A 15,460-nucleotide genomic window follows, 5' to 3' on the forward strand; every position below is an offset into this window, starting at 1 on the left:
TCTTGCTCTTCCCTAAACTGGCAGGGTATCTTATCCTTTTAGTAATTCCTTCTGTAGAGGGGTATTTTCATATTTGATCTCCAACTAGTGGGGATCCCCACTCTATCACTACCTCAGGTGCATATGAAAATAACTTTGGTCTTGACTTCCTTGAGCTGGGTCCTCCCAGAGAGCAGTACCTGCTCATTAACATACACGGAACCTCAAAACCTTTGGGTTAGGGGGAAAGAAAAAAAAATTTCTCAATATGCCAAATAATAAAGAAAGAAAGATAGGAAGGAAGAAAGAGAGAGGGAGAGAGAGAGAGAGACAGGAAGAAAGGAAGCAATTAATAAGAAAGACTTCCCAGCCCCCTAAAGTTTGCTTTTTGGCTTGGGTAAATAGGGCAGGAAAGGCTTCTTTGGTCCTTGCTTTAATTATATTTCTTCTAGAATCAACATACAGCATCATCAGGCCCATCGCTTCCATGTTTGATTGGCTTCCCAAAGACTCTACTCCTTTCTGGAACATTTTCTACCTTCTCCTGGCCTGCAGCATTGCATCTTCATAATGTTGGTTTTCAAAGAAATTTATCTTTCCTGTGACTTTGGTATTAATATTTGGTATAATATTAATTTACACCCCAAAACTCCCATTACTCACAGTTCTATGTTGCACCTCTATCAAAAAGGCTAACAAAAGGATAAATGTATTCAGTTTAAATCAGTAAACACTCACTAAACAGAGACTATTCTGTCCTGTAGGGTCACTTTGAGTTGGAATCGACTCGATGGCACTGGAACAGACTGGAAACAGAGACATACATTGAGATGAACCAGAACCTTATCATCCTATAACTGTAAAACTATGAGAAATATCAGCCTTTGACAATTGATATTACAGAGATAAAACAATAAATAGTCCCCCAGAAAGCAGTGCCAGGAAAGAGTAATTCCAAGTGAGATGGATGGGATTTTAGTAAGGTACAACTTCCTTTAAAAAAAATTACTCTTCTTTGATGACAGAAAGAATACTATCTTTAATTAAAAAAAAAATTTTTTTTTTAAAGTTTGGAAATGCAGAAAGAAAGGAAAAAAATCCACCGCTGAGATAGCCTTAAGAAAAAAACTTGAGCTTCGCAAAATGATTTCTGTAGGATAGTTCACTACAGTGTTGTTTATAATAGTGAAAAATTGGAAACAACTTAAGTGTCCAATAGGAGAATATTGATTAAATACAAACAACCAAACAAAACCAAACCCGTTGTGGTCGAGTTGATTCTGACTCATAGTGACCGTATAGGACAGAGTAGAACTGTCACCACAGGGTTTCCAAGGAGTGCCTGGTAGATTCCAACTGCCCATCTTTTGGTTAGCAGCTGTAGCTCTTAACCATTATGCTACCAGGGTTTCCGATGAAGTACAATGTACTCATATTCTGGAATTAACAACCATTTTGGCAAATACTCTAATATTTTCATACACATACACACATTTATATAAAAAAAAAAGTGGGATATTATTTTATCTAACACTTTACTTGCATCCTGAAATATTCTATGCTTGAATGTTAATTCCAGAAAATGGATGCATTGCATTTAATCAATACCCTGCTACTGGACTTGAAGCTGGTTTCTAATTTTTCACTGTCATAAACAACACTATAATGAACTATCATACAGAAATCATTTTGCAAATCTCAGATTATTATCTTAAGTTCCTAGAAATTGAACTGCTTAGTCAAGGTATTTAAACATTTTTAAGGCTTTTATAACACTCCTCTCAGTGACATATGACAATCTCCTATTCTGATGGTATAGCTTTTCTAGGAGTTATAATAGCTCTTACTTGGAGGCTTCATCTGTTTGGAAGATGCAGGAAGTTACACAACACAGATTTTCTTCATTGGTGTGCTGTACCAGGAAGGAGGCACAGCGCTCTATCCACCCTACCCTGCCATTTTGGTGTTTGAGTGGGGAAGGGCGAGTTTGTGTTTGACATGCTGTCACACCCTTGTCATGTGAGATGCAAGATGTAGATCAAAGAGGAGAAAAGCTGTGGGCAGTTCTTTTCATCTCCAGCGTAGTTGTGCAAAATGACTTCCACGCAATATTAAGTGGACTTACTACAGGTGGATAGTATTAGTCTTTCTTCCTGCACCTTTTCCCTTCAAAGGTGATAACTGATTTTTTCATTTTCATCAAACATTCATGGACTGTGAGATCAGGCTACTCAAAGGTGAATTTTTTGTTTTTTTAAATTTAAGTATGTGTGTGATACTAGTTTTGTGATGAGGGTTAACCTATTCCTATTTTGATGTGTATGATACCAAGTGTCTCTGTCTTGATTTTTAGTGTAGTGCAACGTATCATTGAGGAATTTCAAAGCTGTTATTTAAGATGTTGATTGTATAATGTACAGATATCATAGGTGTGTGGTTTAACCTGTTAAAGACATACCTAGAAAAAGGAATAGGAGTATATTGTCACTTTATTACAAATCTATATTAGAAGTCTTAAATATTAGAACAAGGCAGAAAGCTTTTTTGAATTTTGTGTATTTATGTGTGGTAAATATATATGTAACAAATCGTTAGCCTTTTTAACAGTCTTTGTATTTACAATTCAGTGGTATTAGTTATGTCTGTTATGTTATTCAGCTATTACCATTATGTTTCCAAGTTCTCCCTTCACCATCAACAGAAGCTCAGTGTATACCAAGCAGTGAGTCTCCCTTTTCCCCTCCCTTCCACCCATCCTTGGTAACCACTAATAAACTTAGGTCTCTATACACTTGCCTATCCTAGATATTTCATGTAAGTGGAATTAGACAATGTTTGTCCATTTGTGACTGACTTATTTCACTCAGCATAATGTTTTCGAGGTTCATCCATGTTGTAGCTGTTTTTTAACCTCTTTTTTACTATGAAATATATCATCCATACCAAAGACTGTATAAAACATATACACACAAATAATAGGTAAAGAAACATCTATATACTCACCAGTTTAAGAATAATTTATTAAATTAACTGTTTATGAGAATCATCAAGGTGATTGTTCTCCAGTTGAGCCTGCACAAAATAGTGGCTGTTCAATTAAATAGATACCTGTTGCTGACGAGTTGATTCTGACTCATAGTGACCCTATAGGACAGAGTAGAACTGCCCCATAGGGTTTCCAAGGCTGCAAATCTTTACAGAAGCAGACAGCCACATCTTTCTCCCCTGGAACGGCTGGTGGGTTCGAACCACCAACCTTTTGGTTAGCAGCCAAGCACTTTAACCACTGTGCCACCAGGGGTCCCTAATTAAATAGACAGGTATATTGAAATCCACAGGCTCTGATAATTTGTACTAAAACCACCTTTTCCAGGAACTGGTTAGAGATACTACAGAGCTAGTGTATGTTTTTTAATTATTAGGGTTAAAAATATTTGGAAAAAATTATTGAATGTACCATGAACTGCCAGAAGAATGAATAAATCTGTCTTGGAAGAAGCACAGCCAGAATGCTCCTTAGAAGTGAGGATGGCAAGACTTTGTCTCGTGTACTTTAGACATGTTATCAAGATGGACCTGGAGAAGGATATCATGCTTGGTAAGTAGAGGGTCAGCGAAAAAGAGGAAGACCCTGAACGAGATGGACTGACACAATGGTTCCAACAGTGGGCTCAAACGTGGCAACTATTATGAGAATGGCACAGGACCGGGTTCATTCTGTTGTGTATGGGGTCGCTATGAGTCGGAAGTGACTCCAGGGCACCTAACAACAACAACAACAACAACAAGATTAGGAAACCACATCCTCCCTGCTTGGTAGCCATCCCACTCAGCCTCAACAAAGGATCAAAAGATGCTTTGTTCTTAGGTGATTAATGGAGGATAATAACCACATCCCCAACCTATTGGCACCCTTATACAGTAACATTTCTGCTATGCCTTCCTTTTTAACAGAGGTAACTCTCCGGGTTCATTTCACACATTTGACAAGGGTGCTTATGAAACAGCTCTTAGGTGATCAGGGTCCAAAAAGCCTACTGAGAAGTTGCTGTATTATAATCCCTTGTCAGTTGGACCTAGCTTCATGAAAACCCTGTGTTTGAAAACTTTTCTTACCTTTTGTTGGCCCAAAGGTGATTATTTTTGCTTGGAAAATGTGAGCTAACTCATCCGAAGTGATAAAAAAAAAAAAAAAAAAATACTCCCACGGGAAAATTTATTTCTTAGTTCACTTTCAACGGTTTCTTTTAAAAATAATTTCTTCTGAATTGCCTTCCCTGCTTTGTCATTCTGCAACTTGTGTTGGAAAATGATACTACTTATTTTTGGCTTCATTAGAATAACAACTAGCACTGGAAAATTAAGTTTTAAGCTCCTTGTCACCCATACTTATGAACAAATTTCTTACATTAGAGAAGGGTATGTTTTCGAAATGTTGTAGTCCTAGAATTGGTTTAAGATTTGAAGTTGTAAAATAGAGATGCAGTAATTAAAAGAATTTTTTTTGCACATGTTTTCTGAAAGTATTTGAAGTATTACCCAAGTTGTTTAATTACTAGCTAGCACTATATGTTGGCATATATCATGATTGTTTTTCTCATTTTGTTCATTTTAGCTCTTCCCCCTCCCACTTTTTTTAGCTTCCTCCATCTTGCAAAATTATTTCAAATTAAATGCAATATATATGCTCATGCTACATTTAGATTGTCCATTTAGCTAAGATTAAACTTTTATTGTATGACTTCTGCTAGCAGCCAGTGTGGTATAACAGAGACCAGAATTAACCTCCCACCTAAAACAATTAAAAAACTGAACAAAATGTTTGAAGCTATAGTTTTCAGATATCAGATATCAGGCAGTGCAGAACAGTGATTCTCAGAGAAGGAAACAAAATGATTCCTATACTTGCCCCAGGCCACAGGAGATTTTCCAGGCTGCAGCACAGAGCAGAAGAACCCAAACAGAGTCTGGCCATCTCTCTAAGTTAAGAAAACAGAGTTTGAAGATCTGGGAAGCCAAGACATCAGAATTTGCAAGGTGAAAACCAGAGGAGAAACTATACAAAAGAAGAGTTCTGGGGAGTTCCCTAAGAATATTCAGCTGACTACTGATCAGTATATGCATGTGAGAAAACTAACAAGTCTGGAGAAAGAGCCACTGGAAAATAGCAAACAGAACAAAATTGGGAGTCACACAGGGCCAGGCATAATTTGTGTTCCAACCAGATAGAGTGAAAAGACCTCTGACGTGCAGAACATTGAGTAGAGTTCTCAGAGTGGTGTTGGCTCAATAGTCGGGCCAGATAAACCCTAGAATAAATGCTGTTGTGGATCTACCTAACAAAGTTTAAAATTAAGGCTTGAAAAGATCAAGTCGTTTCTAAGTAGCATAATTACATCCCAGAACAAGCCAAAAATACTTAAAGTAATCCAGAACACTTCATCACAATGGTATCCAATAAAAAATTAGAACACATTCAAAGGAACAGGGAAACACAACCTATAATGAAAAGAAAAATCAATCAATAGAAGCAAACCCAGAAATGACACAGATATAATTAGTTTAATTAGTTAAAGACATAAAACAGTTATTATAACTATACTCCATATCTTCAAAAAGGTAGAGAAAAGAGTGAACATAATAAGAAGAGGCAGCTAAGATATAAAAAAGATCTAAAACTTTTAGAGATGAAAAAAATGTTTAAGATGAATAATACATTGGATGAGATTAACAGCAGATTAGACGCTGTTGAAGAAAATATTAGTGAATTTGAAGGCATAGCAGTAGAAATTACCTAAAATGAAACATAGAGATTTAAAAAAAAAAAAAAAAAAGGGAAAAAATAACAACAGAGCATTATTGAACTGTGGGACAACGTTAAGCAGCCTAACATACATATAATTGAAATTGTAAAAGGAGAAGAGAGAGATAGAGGGATGGAATGAGTATTGGAATAAATAATAGCTAATTTTTTTTCTAAATTTGGTGAAAGCTATAAATTTACAGGCCCAAGAAGCTCAACAAATCCCAAACAAACAAAAACATGAAGGAAAACACACCAAGGCACATCAACAGGAAATTGTTGAGAATGAGTAACAAAAAGAAAATACTAAACACACCAGAGAAGTAGGATATAAACGCAGAGGAACAAAGATAAGAATGACAGAAACAGCGCAAGGCACAAGACAAAGCAACATCTTCAAAGTACTGAAAGAAAAAACTATCAACCTAGAATTCTAGATCCAGCCAAAATGTCTTTCAAAAATGAAGGCGAAATAAGTACATTTTCAGACATACAAAAGCTGAGAGAATTCATCACCAGCAGACCAGATGCAGAAACAGAAAAGAAAGTTTTTCAGGCAGAAGGAAAATGAGATGAGAAAAGGAAATGTATGTTTGTTATTTTTTTTTTATAAGGTCTCTATATTATAGACTAAGTGGCATAATATTACATAAGGTAGACTGTGTAAAGTTAAAGATGGACACGTAAACTCTAGAGCAATCATTAAAAAAACAGACTTTCGGCCAACATGGTGCTACAGATGGAAGCACCATGCTGTGGCCCAAAAAACCAAGTAAAACAGAGACAAATGTTAATCCTTGAATCGTAAGCATAAAATAAAGAGATAAAGAACTCAGCCAAGCACCGACTAAGAAACTGACAGAGAAAAGACAGTGAGGAGCGATACATGCAGAGGTCCCCTACTAGCTAATACAGCACAGCACAGATTAACTATCTTGGACTCCTGTCGGAGATTGGCAGACAGGAAGTACAGGAAAGCAGCTTCATGGAGCTCCCAGCAGGAGATGGAACACCTGGTAACCAGTGATACACGCTTTCCCACACCCCATTTTTCTCCCCCCAACTCGACCTCCCCTGCTTCATTGCTGGCTGTGGTTGGTTGCTTGGCTGGCCAAGAAGTGCAGGGTTCGTGCCACTTGGATTCACCCTGCCCACATTGGAGATCAGGGGATGGGGAGTACGGGAAAGCAGCTTAGAGGAGCTTCCAGCAGGAGACAGACCACCCAGTAACCAGTGATATATGCTATCCTACCCCCCATTCTTCCCTCCCCCACCCCACTGCTCAGCCTCCTCTGCTTCCCGCCAGCCTCAGTCTCTTGGCGGAGAAGCACTGCTGCTTGGATTTGTCTGCCCGCACTGGCTGGCTTCCGGAGTGCCATTTTTTTGTTGCTGATGTTGCTTTTTTCCACTTCTTTTGGTTTCTTCCATGCTTCTCAGCACCTCCCACTCCTTTCTCTTGAACAGCTGGCTCCACGTGCCATCTTTGTTTCTCTTTGAAAGGCTGTGAAGCACTATTCAACTGGGGAACGGCTTCCCTGGCCTGGTGGTGGGATCCCCAGGGCTTTTTTTTTTTTTTGCTTTGTTTTGTTTTGCTTGTTTGTTTTCTTTTTCTTCCTGAGGCTTGGGAACCCCTTCTAGCTGGGCTGTACTGTGTGGCTTCAGAGCCACTTCTCTGGTCTGTGCAGTTGAATGGGTGGAATCCCTGGGGGCATTTTTTTTCTTTTTGTCTTTCATTTCTCAGTTTCTCATTTCTCTATGCTTACCTTCTTTTCCTGTCTCCTGAATACCTGGTGCTGTGTGACATCTCTACCCCTTCTAACCAGGCTGCACTGTGCAGCCTGGGAGCCACTTCCCTGGTCTTCAAAGCTGCACTGGTGGGGTCCATGGAGGCTTTTCTTTTCTTTCTAATTTTTATTTATTACTATTTTTTCCTTTTGTTTTTCTCCATTTCTCATCTCTCCACTCCAATGGCAAGCTCCCTTAGCACTTTGTTTGTTTGTTTTTGGATCCTGTTTCTCTCTCCTCTCCTATTTCCCATACCCATCTTAGCTCCACACATCACAACCTCCCCCCTCCTACTTACCTACCTGCACTGTGTACTGAACATCACACCCCTGAGCAGCACAGGCACAGCCTGCTGGAACCTGCCCTGCACTGTCCCAGCCCACCCTGTTGGCACTCGAACGTGCCACAAACAACCTATCCCAGCCCCTCCCCTTCAGCTGGACCTGCCCCACTGCACCTCAGCTGAGCACCTGGTCCTGCCCATTGGACAAGGAGGTGAAAAGTACTGTACTTACAGGTGAGCAAACAACAAAGAACATACAGCCCACCTGCTCAGACATAACCACATAAAACAAAAAAGCAGGATGAAACAAACAAATCTACGATTGATAAATGAAGAATGTCCCAAAGACAGCAGATAATATCAAAATATATTTAAAAAAACAGGACAAGATGGTTCCAGCAGGCATCCAAAATAAAACACCAGGTGACTTTTCAGTAGAAGAAAAGGCACTAGAACTACTGATAGGGAATTCAAATCTCTAATACTCAGAGCTATCCAAAAGTTGAAGCAAAAGGCAGACAAAAATAAGGAAAAACAGACAAATTCAAGGAAAATACAGACAAAAAAATGGAAGAATTCAGAAAGATAATACAGGCACAAAATGCCAAAATAAATTCACTACTAGAAATCATACAAAAAACAACAACTAGAAATCCAAAAGATAAACAGTAAGATTTCAGAAATGGACAGTGTCATAGAAGGGCTGAGGAGCAGGTTTGAAATGATGGAAGACAGGATCAGTGAAATTGAAGACAAACACTTGGATACAACTCTGTTTGAGGAAAAATCAGAAAAAAGAACAAAGAAAAATGAAGAAACCCTGAGAATTATGTAGGATACAATCAAAGGTAAAATTTGCGAGTGATTGGAGTTCCAGAACAGGGGGAGAAAATGAAAAACACAGAGAGGATTATTGAAGAATTGCTGACAGAAAACTTCCCTAATATCATGAAAGATGAAAAGCTGACTATCCAAGAAGCTCAATGAACCCCAAATAGGATAGATCTCAAAGGAAAATCACCAAGGCACAACATAATCACACTTGCTAAATCCAAAGACAAAGAAAAAATCCTGAGAGCAGCTTGAGAAAAAAAAAAGTCACATACAGAGGAGAAACAATAAGACTAAGTTCTGATTATTTGGCAGAAACCATGCAGGCAAGAAGGCAACAGGATGACATACATTAAAACCTTGAAAGAAAAATTGCCAAGCAAGAATAATAAAAAAAATATATCCTGTAAAATTCTTGCTCAAACATAATAGTGAAATTAGAACATTTTCAGATAAACAGAAGTTAAGGGAATATGCAAAAACCAAATTTTCAAGAATTATTAAAGGGAGTCCTTTGGTCTGAGAACAAACAACATCAGACTACAGCCTGAAGCTAGGATGCAATATTGCACCAGTCAGATACCAATATAGGAAATGAACACTCAAGGACTATCCAAAACCAAAAAAATTACAACAGGGAACCAGAAAGGTTAATCTGTAAATGACCATAACATCAGAACAATGAAAGAGGGAATAAACGGTGTAGGTATAGAACTTTCTAATGGAGAGGAAGGCAAGATGATACCAAGTAATAATAGGCTGGTTCAAACCTGGGAAGATAAGGGTAAGTTTCAAGGTAACCACAAAAAAAGTTAACAAACCTACTCATCAAAATAAAGAAGAAAAACATAAGGTCTCAGTAAAAACAAAATCTACAAAAACAAAAGAAATGAAAAAAAAATCCACAAACAAAAGGAATTCAGCACAGGAGAGTAAGAGGAACAAAGAAAACATCACCACCACAAAAAAAAAAAAGCACTACACCATGCAACAATAAACTCACACCTGTCGATAATTACACTGAATGTAAATGGCCTAAATGCACCCATAAAGAGACAGGCAGTGTCAGAATGGATAACAAACAAACAAACAAAAAAACCACAGGATCCATCAATATGCTGTCTAGACTAAGAGGCACACTTCGGAAGGAAAGATATACATTTATTAAAAATCAAAGGATGGAAAAAAATATATCAAGCAAACAGCTACCAAAAAAGAGCAGGAGTGGAAATATTAATCTCAGGTAGAATAGACTTTAAAACAAAACCCACCATAAAAGACAAAGATGGGCACTATAGACTGATTAATGGGATGATCCATCATGAAGACATAACCATAATAAGCATCTACACACCAATGACAGGGCTATAAAATACATAAAACAAACTCTAACAGCAGTGAAAAGAGAAATTCAGAGTTCCACAATAATACACCACTCTCGGTAAAGGACAGAACATCTAGAAAGAAATTCAACAAAGATACAGAAGAGCTAGAGGGCACAATCAGCCTACTTGACCTCATAGACATATAGAGAACACTCCACCCGACAGCTGCGAAGTACACATTCTTTTCCAACGCACATGGAACGTTCTCCAGAATAGACCACATCTTAGGCCATGGAGCTACCCTCAACAAAATTCAAAACACTGAGATAATACAAAGTATCTTCTCTGACCATAATGCCATCAAGGTAGAAATTAACAAAAGGAAGAGCAAGGGAAAAAAAAAATCTATTACATGGAAACTGAATAACACCCTGCTTAACAACCACTGGGTAATAGAAGAAATCAGAGATGGAATAAAAAAATTCCTAGAATGAAAACACATCATACCAAAACCTTTGGGACACAGCAAAGGTAGCACTCATCAAAAAAGAAGAAAGGGACGAAATCAAAACATTAGCTACACAACTCAAACAAATAGAAAAAGAGCACCAAAAAAGGCCCACAGCCACCAGAAGAAAGGAAATAATAAAGATCAGAGCAGAAATAAATGAAATAGAGAACAGAAAAACAATAGAAAGAATCAGCGAAATTGACAAAAGAAGAACGGGAGAGGATGCAAATAACCAAATAAGAAATGGAACGGGGGATGTTACAACAGACCCAACTGAAATAAAAAGGATCATAACAGATTATTATGAAAAACTATACTCCAACAAATTTGAAAACCTAGAGAAAATGGCCAAATTTCTAGAAACACACCACCTACCCAAACTAACACAAAATGATGTCAAAAATCTGAACAGACCCATAACAAGAGATTGAAAAGGCAATAAAAAAAAAACTCCCAACAACAACAACAAAAAAGCCAGATGGCTTCACTGGAGAATTCTATCAAACATTCAGAGAAGAAATTACACCAGTACTACCCAAACTATTTCAGAACATAGAAAAGGAAGCAATACTTCCAAATCCATTCTATGAAGCCAGCATAACTCTGATACCAAAACCAAAGACACTACAAAAAAAGGAAATTACAGACCAGTATTTCTCATGAATATAGATGCAAAAATTCTCAACAAAATTCTAACCAATAGAATCCAGCATCACATCAAAAAAATAATACACCATGGCCGAGTAGGATTCATACTAGGTATACAAGGATGGTTCAGTATCAGAAAATCAATCAACGTAATATACCACATAAATTAAAGGAGAGAAAAGAATCATATGATCATCTCAACTGATGCAGAAAAGGCCTTTGACAAAGTCCAACACTCATTCCTGATAAAAAGCTCTCAGTAAAATAGATATAGAAGGGAGATTTCTCAACATAGTAAAGGGCATCTATGCAAAACCAATGGCCAACATCATTCTTAATGGAGAGAGGCTGAAAACATTCCGCTTAAGAACAGGAAGAAGACAAAAATCCCCTTTATCACTACTCTTATTTAACATTGTACTGGAAGTCCTAGCTAGAGCAATAAGGCAATAAACAGAAATAAACGGCATCCAAATTGGAAATAAAGAAGTTAAACTGTCCGTATTTGCAGATGATATGATACTACACATGAAAACCCAGAAGACTCCATGAGAAAACTACTGGAGCTAATAGAAAGATTTAGCAGAGTAGCAGGATACAAGATCAACATACAAAAATCAGTTGAATTCCTATATACCAATAATGAGAGTGATAAAAAGGAAATCAGGAAAACAATACCATTTATAATACTCCTAAAAAAATAAAATACTTAGGAATAAATCTAACCAGTGATGTAAAAGACCTGTACAAAGAAAACTACAAAACACTACTGCAAGAAACCAAAAGAGATCTACATAAATGGAAAAACATTGTGAAAATGACAATTCTACCCAAAATGATTTACAAATACAACGCAATCCTGATCCAAATACCAACAACATTCTTTACGGAAATGGAAAAACTAATCACCAACTTTATATGAAAAGGGAAGGATCCCTGAATAAGTAAAGCACTACTGAAGAAGAACAACAAAGTAGGAGGACTTGCACTATCTGACCTCAGAACATACTATACAGCTACGGTAGTCAAAACAGCCTGGTACTAGTACAATGACAGATACATTAACCAATGGAATAGAATTGAGAACTCAGATGTAAATCCAACCACCTATGGTCATGTGATCTTTAACAAGGGCCCAAAGTCCATCAAATGGGGAAAAGACAGTCTTTTTAATAAATGGTGCTGGCAAAGCTGAATGCCCACTGGCAAAAAAGAAAAACAAAACAGGACCCATACCTTGCGTCATATACAAAAATTAATTAAAAATGGATCAAAGACCTAAATATAAAGCCCAAAACTATAATGTTCACAGAAGAAAATATAGGATCAATGCTAGAGGCCCTAATACATGGCATTAACAGGATATAAACAACAACCAACAGCACACAAACTTCAGAAGATAAGCTAGATAATCTAAAAATTAAACAAGCTCATCAAAACATTTCACCAATAGAGTATAAAGAGAATCCATAGACTGGGAAAAAAATTTTGGCTATTATATCAGATAAAGCTCTGATCTCTAAAGTGTACAAGAAAATCCAGCACCTCTACATCTAAAAGACAAATAATCCGATTAAAAAATCAGTAAAAGAAATGAACAAACACGTCACCAAAGAAGACATTCAAGAGGCCAACACACACATGAGGAAATGCTCTCAATCACTAGCCATTCTAAAGAATGCAAATTAAAACCGCAATGAGATACCATCTCATCCTGGCATTACTGGCATGAATCAAAAAAACAAGAAATAACAAATGTTGGAGAGACTGCGGGGAGATTGGAACTCTTATGCACTGCTGGTGGGAATGCAAAATGATACAACTATTTTGGAAAATGATATGGCACTTCCTTAGAAAGCTAGAAATAGAAATACCATATGATCCAGCAATCCCACTCCTAGGAATATATCCTAGAGAAATAAGAGTTGTTACACAATAGACATATGCACACCCATGTTCACTGCAGCATTGTTCACAATAGCAAAATGATGGAAACAACCTAGATGCCCATCAACAGATGAATGGATAAACAAACTACGGTACGTATACATAGTGGAGTATTATGCAACAATAAAGAACAATGATGAATCTGCAAAGTATCTCATAATATGGCTTAATCTGGAGGACATTATGCTGAGTGAAATAAATCAACCACAAAAAGATGAATATTGTATGAGACCACTATTGTAAAAATTCATGAAAAGGTTTACACACAAAAAGAAACAATCTTTGATGATTATGAGGCAGGGGAGGGGTGGGGATGGAAAAACACTAAATAGAAAATAGATAAGTGGTAACTTTGGTGAAGGGTAAGACAGTACACAATACTGGGGAAGCCAGCACAACTTGTCCAAGGCAAGGTCATGAAAGCTCCACAGACACATCCAAACTCCCTGGTGGACTGAATTGCTGGGCTGATGGTTTGTAGGGACCATGGTCTCGGGGAACATCTAGGTCAACTGGCATAACATAGTTTATAAAGAAAATGTTCTACATTCTACTTTGGTGAGTAGCATCTGGGGTCTTAAAAGCCTTTGAGTGGCCATCTAAGATACAACATTGGTCTCACCCCTTTGGGAGCAAGGGAGAATGAAGAAAACTAAAGACATAAGGGAAAGATTAGTCCAAAGGACTAATAGACCACATCTACCACGGACTCAACCAGACTGAGTCCAGTACAACTAGATGGTGCCCGGCTACCACCACTGACTGCTCTGACAGGGATCACAATAGAGGGTCCCACACAGAGCTGGAGAAAAATGTAACACAAAATTCAAATTTACAAAAAAAAGACTGGACTTACTGGTCTGAAAGATACTGGAGAAACCCCAAGAGTATGGCCCTCAGACACCCTTTTACCTTGGTAATGAAGTCACTCCCGAGGTTCACCCTTCAGCCAAAGATTAGGCAGGCCCATAAAACAAAACAACACTAAAGAGACACACCAGCCGAGGAGCAAGGACTAGATGGCAGGATGGAACAGGAAAGCTGGTAAAAGGGAACCGAAGGTCGAGAAGGGAGAGTGTTGACATGTCACAGAGTTGTTAACCAATGTCATAAAACTAGATGTGTACTAACTATTTAATGGGAAACTATTTTGTTCTTAAAAAAACAGAAGCAAAAACATGTTACCAGAATGCAGATACAGGTTAAGGAAGTAGTTTTTCCTACTTTGCAAAAATAGCTCTAAGTATAATTTTCCTTCGTCTGGGAAAACAGAGTTGGATTAGTTGGGTTAGTTTATCTTAACATATCTCCTAACTTTAAAAGTCTGTACTTCTCTGAGTTCTTCATCTTCAGACAAAAAGAATGGCACTTTTTATTTGCACCTTGCAATTTGACCGCAACAATAATATCTGTTTGGCAAGGAAAATAAAAAAAAAAGGCGGAATCCAAAAATGAGTCATTGTTTTAAGCAAATCATCTATAATCTATTAGTTACCCTTTCCTGAATGTAAGTCAAAAACTTGGCATATTTTTTGTTTCTTCAGCTGCTTTTGAAAAATTCAGGTATTATTTTTATAATGTGTAGATAATTTGGAAACCCTGGTGGCATAGTGGTTAAGTGCTAACGGCTGCTAACCAAGGGGTCAGCAGTTCGAATCCACCAAGTGCTCCTTGGAAACTCTATGGGGCAGTTCTACTCTGCCTATAGGGTCGCTATGAGTCGGAATCGACTTGACGGCAGTGGGTTTGGTTTTGGGTTAGATAATTTAAAAGAAAAAAAAACAACAGGAAACAGAACCTACTTTCTATATTAGTAACTTTCCATTTAAAAATAGTCACGTTAGTAATTTCCATCTAGGATATTAGAGTCATAGTATTAAGCAGTACCACTTACAATATTAAAGCCATATTATATCTCTGTTTTCTTCCAAAGTCACAGATTTTGAACTATGACCTAATTGTTATTATTTCCTTTTGTCTTAAGCACCTAACAGATTTTATAAATCACAGGTGTAGCTCTTAAGTTTGACAATTACCAAACAACTCTTATATTGATGAAGAATCCAAAGGCAAAATGAAGAGGCTTCTCTTCATTAGAACCTGCTGATTTTGTGGTTAACGTTAGGCTATGAAATTTAAAATATAAAGCATTGTAACAAAAAAGCTTGGGCTTTGCAGTTCAGATACCAATGGGATTGAATCCTGGCTCTGCCACTTACTAGCTATGTAACTTTTAGAAAGTTTCTTACCTTCACCAAAACTGTTTCCTTATTTATTAAATGGGACTAAAAACTCCTACTTCACTGGGTCGTTTTCGGAATCAAAAGCTAGCACATCTTGTATAAAAT

This window comes from Loxodonta africana, chromosome 10, assembly GCF_030014295.1.
Source record: "Loxodonta africana isolate mLoxAfr1 chromosome 10, mLoxAfr1.hap2, whole genome shotgun sequence".
Lineage (NCBI taxonomy): Eukaryota > Metazoa > Chordata > Mammalia > Proboscidea > Elephantidae > Loxodonta > Loxodonta africana.